Source organism: Rattus rattus, chromosome 2, assembly GCF_011064425.1.
Source record: "Rattus rattus isolate New Zealand chromosome 2, Rrattus_CSIRO_v1, whole genome shotgun sequence".
NCBI lineage: Eukaryota > Metazoa > Chordata > Mammalia > Rodentia > Muridae > Rattus > Rattus rattus.
The window spans coordinates 110746596-110752248 of NC_046155.1; positions in this window are offsets into that span (position 1 = coordinate 110746596).

Consider the following 5653-nt stretch of genomic DNA (forward strand, 5'->3'; position numbering starts at 1 on the left):
AGTAAGGGGGACGTACGTGAACAGAAGCTATGTGGGTCCACAAGTAGAAATCTTGTAATAGTGAACCATAAAAGGAAGTTGCAAAAGGATAAATGTAGCCTAATAAACATTTAAATGTAGCTTAAAATATGCTAAATAAAGCATATCTTGTTTATGGATTTACATGTGTAATGACTGCATAATACACACTTAGCTGCTTTTAAATCAATAAACATATAATGCCCAAATATTAACAGTTTTGCCACTAAAACACTTACCAATATAAATTCTTAATTGGGCCCAGGGGAAAAGGTGGTACTCTCTAGATCACACACAAGTTAATTAGGACACAGCTATTAATGGTCGTGACGACGGCTGAGCACTAAGAAGTTACTCTAGAGTCTCTAAAGTTATCTCTTCCACTGTGCATAAGAATAAAAACTAAATGTCAAGTTTAAATGCTACTTAAACTAGCCTTCACATATTTTAAAGTCACACACACACTCACACACTCACACACACACACACACACACATGCTTGCATGCTCGCACACTTGCCTGTGTTAAATGTAACACGTACAAAATGGTCCAAAGAAGACTGCACAGCAGAAAATGACTTCAAATTTTCTCAGATTTTACCAAACAGCTTTAACCAGTCACATATTGAGGTTATTTCAAACTCACTTTGTTCATCTGCGAAGTCTCACAAACTTCAGTTTTCTCATTTGTCAAACTCTTGATTATATTCTGGGAAGATTGGTGCTGGTATTTGGGGTCTACAGATAGTATGTTGTTCCATAAATAGTGTTTCTCCATTGCACAGATAAATGGCACATAAATATCAGCTTTAAAAACCCTTCCACAAACGAAATACTAAGGAAACAAAAAGGGAGGTTCTAGTACCCAGGTGTAGCATAGAAATAAGCAAAGACACATGGAGAGAACAGACAGCAAAATCTGAGGTCACCCACAACCCCATCGCCACTACCCCACTCCACCCACACCTGATTCCACCCACCCAACCCCAGGCTCCAGGAAGAGTAATGGGGAGAGCTTAGAGGAAAGACAAAGAAATGAGCAGCAGTCAGCCACTACACGCTAGTCGCTGGCAACTGACCTGCCAAGCCCACTTGCCACTCAGCCAGGAGCAGTCACGTGAACTAAGTGGTCTATCAGGAGTAGATGAAGAAAGGGCAAAATTTTAGTTAGTATGAGAAATCAGTTCAAAAGATGTGTTGTTCAATATGATGACTATAGTTAATAGCAATGTGTTGTATTCTTGAAAGTAGATTTTAAATGTCTTCATCACAAACAATAATTTCAGAATGTGCTGATCACAATAAACATATTTAGATATGGGTTTTAAAAAGATTGTAACTCGTAGCTATTGCTCTAGCACCGTGAATGCCACTATGCTCCCACCACACCCCTGCCATGATGATAATAAACTAACCCTCTAAAACTTGTATGTCAGTTCCTGGAATTGTGTCAAAGTCCAGAAGATGGCTTTGAAGGTCATGGGTAGTACCTTGCACCCACAGAAGCAGTGTCAGATGTCCATCACTGGCATGGAAGATGTCTACAGTGTCATTAACAGAAAGAAATATTCTTCAGTATTTCAGTATAAGAAGCTTCCTCAGTAAGAAGGCCAAGCTGTACAACAGTAATATATATGCAGAAGGACCGTGTCAGACCCATGCAGGCTCCCTGGTTGTCAGTTCAGTCTCTGTGAACTCCTTTGAGTTCAGGTTAGTTGATGGAGTCCTTGAAATCAGTCCTTGACCCCTCTGGCTTCTGATGCTTTCCCCCACTCTTCTGCAGGATCCCCATGGCTCTGCCTAATGTTTGATTGGTCTCTGCATCATCGTCAGGGACTCCTAATAGTTGGAACATGGGCTGTCTCTGACTCTTTCGCCTGCTGCACTTTCTGCTGCTTGACTTTGCTGGTAAACCTCAAGAAGAAACACCCTTTGAACCTCAAAGGCTTTTTACAACAAATGACAAACCATCAGATGCAATTTGAATGGAAATTTCAGGGTCACAGAAACAAGCTGGTGGGTGGCTGTTACTTCTTCTAGATCAATACTCACCTTTTTAGCAGCTAGAACTAAGGTACCATTAGCCGCTCGATGGCAAATGGCATGAAGAAAGGGGTTTTATTGCGGCGATAAAATATCTTAAGGGTTTCTCTCATCTTATAGTACCAGGTTAGAATCCGTTACTTTAGGGAAGGAAAAGAAGCAGGAACTTGAGGGAATTTGGTCATATCACATCAACAATCAAGACCAAAGAGAAATGAATGTATATGCTTACTTTTTTAATTTTACTTCTCAACCCTCAGGACACCCTGCTTAGGGAATTGTGCTGCCCCCAGTGGTCTTCCTACATCAAATAACAGTGAAGACAATCCCCCTCAGGAAAATCTGATCTAGATAACTCTTCAGTAAGATTCTCTTCCAGGTGATCCTAGTATGTGTCAAAGCGATAGCTAAAAACAAACCATTAGGCTACCTCTGCTCATAACCATCTTAAGACCTTTCACGTTTTCCAGACTTATTTTTCCAGAGTTTCTCTCTGTTGGAATCCTTTTCTTCAAGATTGTCAGAGCCCCTAATTCCCATTTCAGTCTCTTCTTTGATGTCACATTTTAGATCTAATCCAAAACAGCTCTGTCTTAGTCTATTAGTGCTGTCTCATCAGAATATCTCGGCTTGATTAATTTACAAATGATAGAAATTGATTTCTCATGGAAGTCTGAGAAGTCAGAGATCAATGCACTGCTGTCGAGACTCATGTCAACTTTTATGTTACCATGATTGGTTTGCCTTTATAACACTTATTTTTTTTACAAATAATTAATACTTAGTTTCTTAAAAATGTCTCAAACTCTCTGTTAAATATATTTATACTTAGAGCCTAAGCATTTAAATTGGATGATAATTTCATCTACTCTATACTTGAAGAAGAAGAAGAAAGCGCATGCAAATGAGAATTTAAACATGAAAATAAGCAGTGCTCAAATTTAGAAGAATTTATTCCAAAAAATGATACAATGCCTTGGATGAGCTACTGACATATGTAAGTTATATTACATAATTTTATCATTCCTGGAAAATGCTTCCAGTGTATTTTATCTTTAGAGAGTCAAAAGATTAATGAACCTCATAAAAATGATAAATTATTTCATGGGCACATTTACAAAATAAACCATTAAAGGGTTTAGTTTTAGAAAAAGTTAAGGCTAAATATGAACAGACAAAATTATGACTCTCTACAAAAAATATGTAAGGATATTCTTGTATTCCAAACTTTTTTTTTTTTAATTTTTTTTATTAACTTGAATATTTCTTATATACATTTTATATTATTCCCTTTCCCCGAGCTCCGGCAAACATCCCCCCCTCTCCCCTTCCTTATGGTGTTCCCCCTCCCGACCCTCCCCATTGCCGCCCCCCCAAGAACAGTCTAGTTCACTGGGGGTTCAGGATTAGCAGTTCTTAGGGCTTCTTCTTTCACTGGTTCTTTTACTATTATATTCATTTCTACCTATGAGGTCAGAGTTCAGGGTCAGTCCATTTATAGTCTTGAGGTAGTGGCTTAGTCCCTGGAAGCTCTGGTGGCTTGGCATTGTTGTATATATAGGGTCTCGAGCCCCTTCAAGCTCTTCCAGTTCTTTCTCTGATTCCTTCAATGGGGGTCCTATTCTCAGTTCAGAGGTTTGCTGCTGGACATTCGCCTCTGTATTTGCTGTATTCTGGCTGTGTCTCTCAGGAGCATCTACACTTCTGCACTTCTTTTTGCTTCATCCATCTTGTCTAATTGGGTGGCTGTATATATATGGGCCACATGGGGGCAGGCTCTGAATGGATGTTCCTTCAGTCTCTGTTTTAATCTTTTGCCTCTTCCTGCCAAGGGTATTCTTGTTCCCTTTAAAGAAGGAGGAGTGAAGCATTCACATTTTGATCCTCCGTCTTAGTTTCATTTATTCTAGGCATCTAGGTAATTCAGGCATTTGGGCTAATAGCCACTTATCAATGAGTGCATACCATGTATGTCTTTCTGTGATTGGGTTAGTCACTCAGGATGATATTTTCCAGTTCCAACCATTTGCCTACAAATTTCATAAACTCGTTGTTTTTGATAGCTGAGTAATATTCCATTGTGTAGATATACCACATTTTCTGTATCCATTCCTCTGTTGAAGGGCATCTGGGTTCTTTCCAGCTTCTGGCTATTATAAATAAGGCTGCGATGAACATAGTGGAGCACGTGTCTTTTTTATATGTTGGGGCATCTTTTGGGTATATGCCCAAGAGAGGGATAGCTGGATCCTCAGGCAGTTTAATGTCCAATTTTCTGAGGAACCTCCAGACTGATTTCCAGAATGGTTGTACCAGTCTGCAATCCCACCAACAATGGAGGAGTGTTCCTCTTTCTCCGCATCCTCGCCAGCATTTGCTGTCACCTGAGTTTTTGATCTTAGCCATTCTCACTGGTGTGAGGTGAAATCTCAGGTTGTTTTGATTTGCATTTCCTGATGACTAAAGATGTTGAACATTTCTTTAGGTGTTTCTCAGCCATTCGCATTCCTCAGCTGTGAATTTTTTGTTTAGCTCTGAACCCCATTTTTTATAGGGTTATTTGTCTCCCTGCGGTCTAACTTTTTGAGTTCTTTGTATATTTTGGATATAAGGCCTCTATCTGTTGTAGGATTGGTAAAGATCTTTTTCCCAATCTGTTGGTTGCCGCTTTTGTCCCAACCACAGTGTCCTTTTGCCTTACAGAAGCTTTGCAGTTTTATGAGATCCCATTTGTCGATTCTGATCTTAGAGCATGCCATTGGTGTTTTGTTCAGGAAATTTTTTCCAGTGCCCATGTGTTCCAGATGCTTCCTAGTTTTTCTTCTATTAGTTTGAGTGTGTCTGGTTTGATGAGGTCCTTGATCCACTTGGACTTAAGCTTTGTACAGGTGATAAGCATGGATCGATCTGCATTCTTCTACATGTTGACCTCCAGTTGAACCAGCACCATTTGCTGAAAATGCTATTTTTTTTTCCATTGATGGATTTGGCTCTTTGTCAAAAATCAAGTGACCATAGGTGTGTGGGTTCATTTCTGGTCTTCAATTTGTTCCATTGGTTATCTGTCTGTCTCTGTACTAATACCATGCAGTTTTTTTATCATTTGCTCTGTAATACTGCTTGAGTTCAGGGATAGTGATTCCCTGAAGTCCTTTTTTTTATTGTTGAGGATAGTTTTAGCTATCCTGGGTTTTTGTTATTCCAGATGAATTTGCAAATTGTTCTTGTCTAACTCTTTAAAGAATTGGATTGGTATTTTGATGGGGATTGCATTGAATCTGTAGATCGCTTTTTGGTAAAATGGCCATTTTTACTATATTAATCCTGCCAATCCATGAGCATGGGAGATCTTTCCACCTTCTGAGGTCTTTTTAATTTCTTTCTTCAGTGTCTTGAAGTTCTTATTGTACAGATCTTTTACTTGCTTGGTTAAAGTCACAATTTAGGTATTTTTATATTATTTGGGGTCATTATGAAGGGTGTCGCTTTCCTAATTTCTTTCGGCTTGTTTCTCTTTTTGTAGAGGAAGGCTACTGATTTATTTGAGTTAATTTTATACCCAGCCACTTTGCTGAAGTTGTTTATCAGCTTTA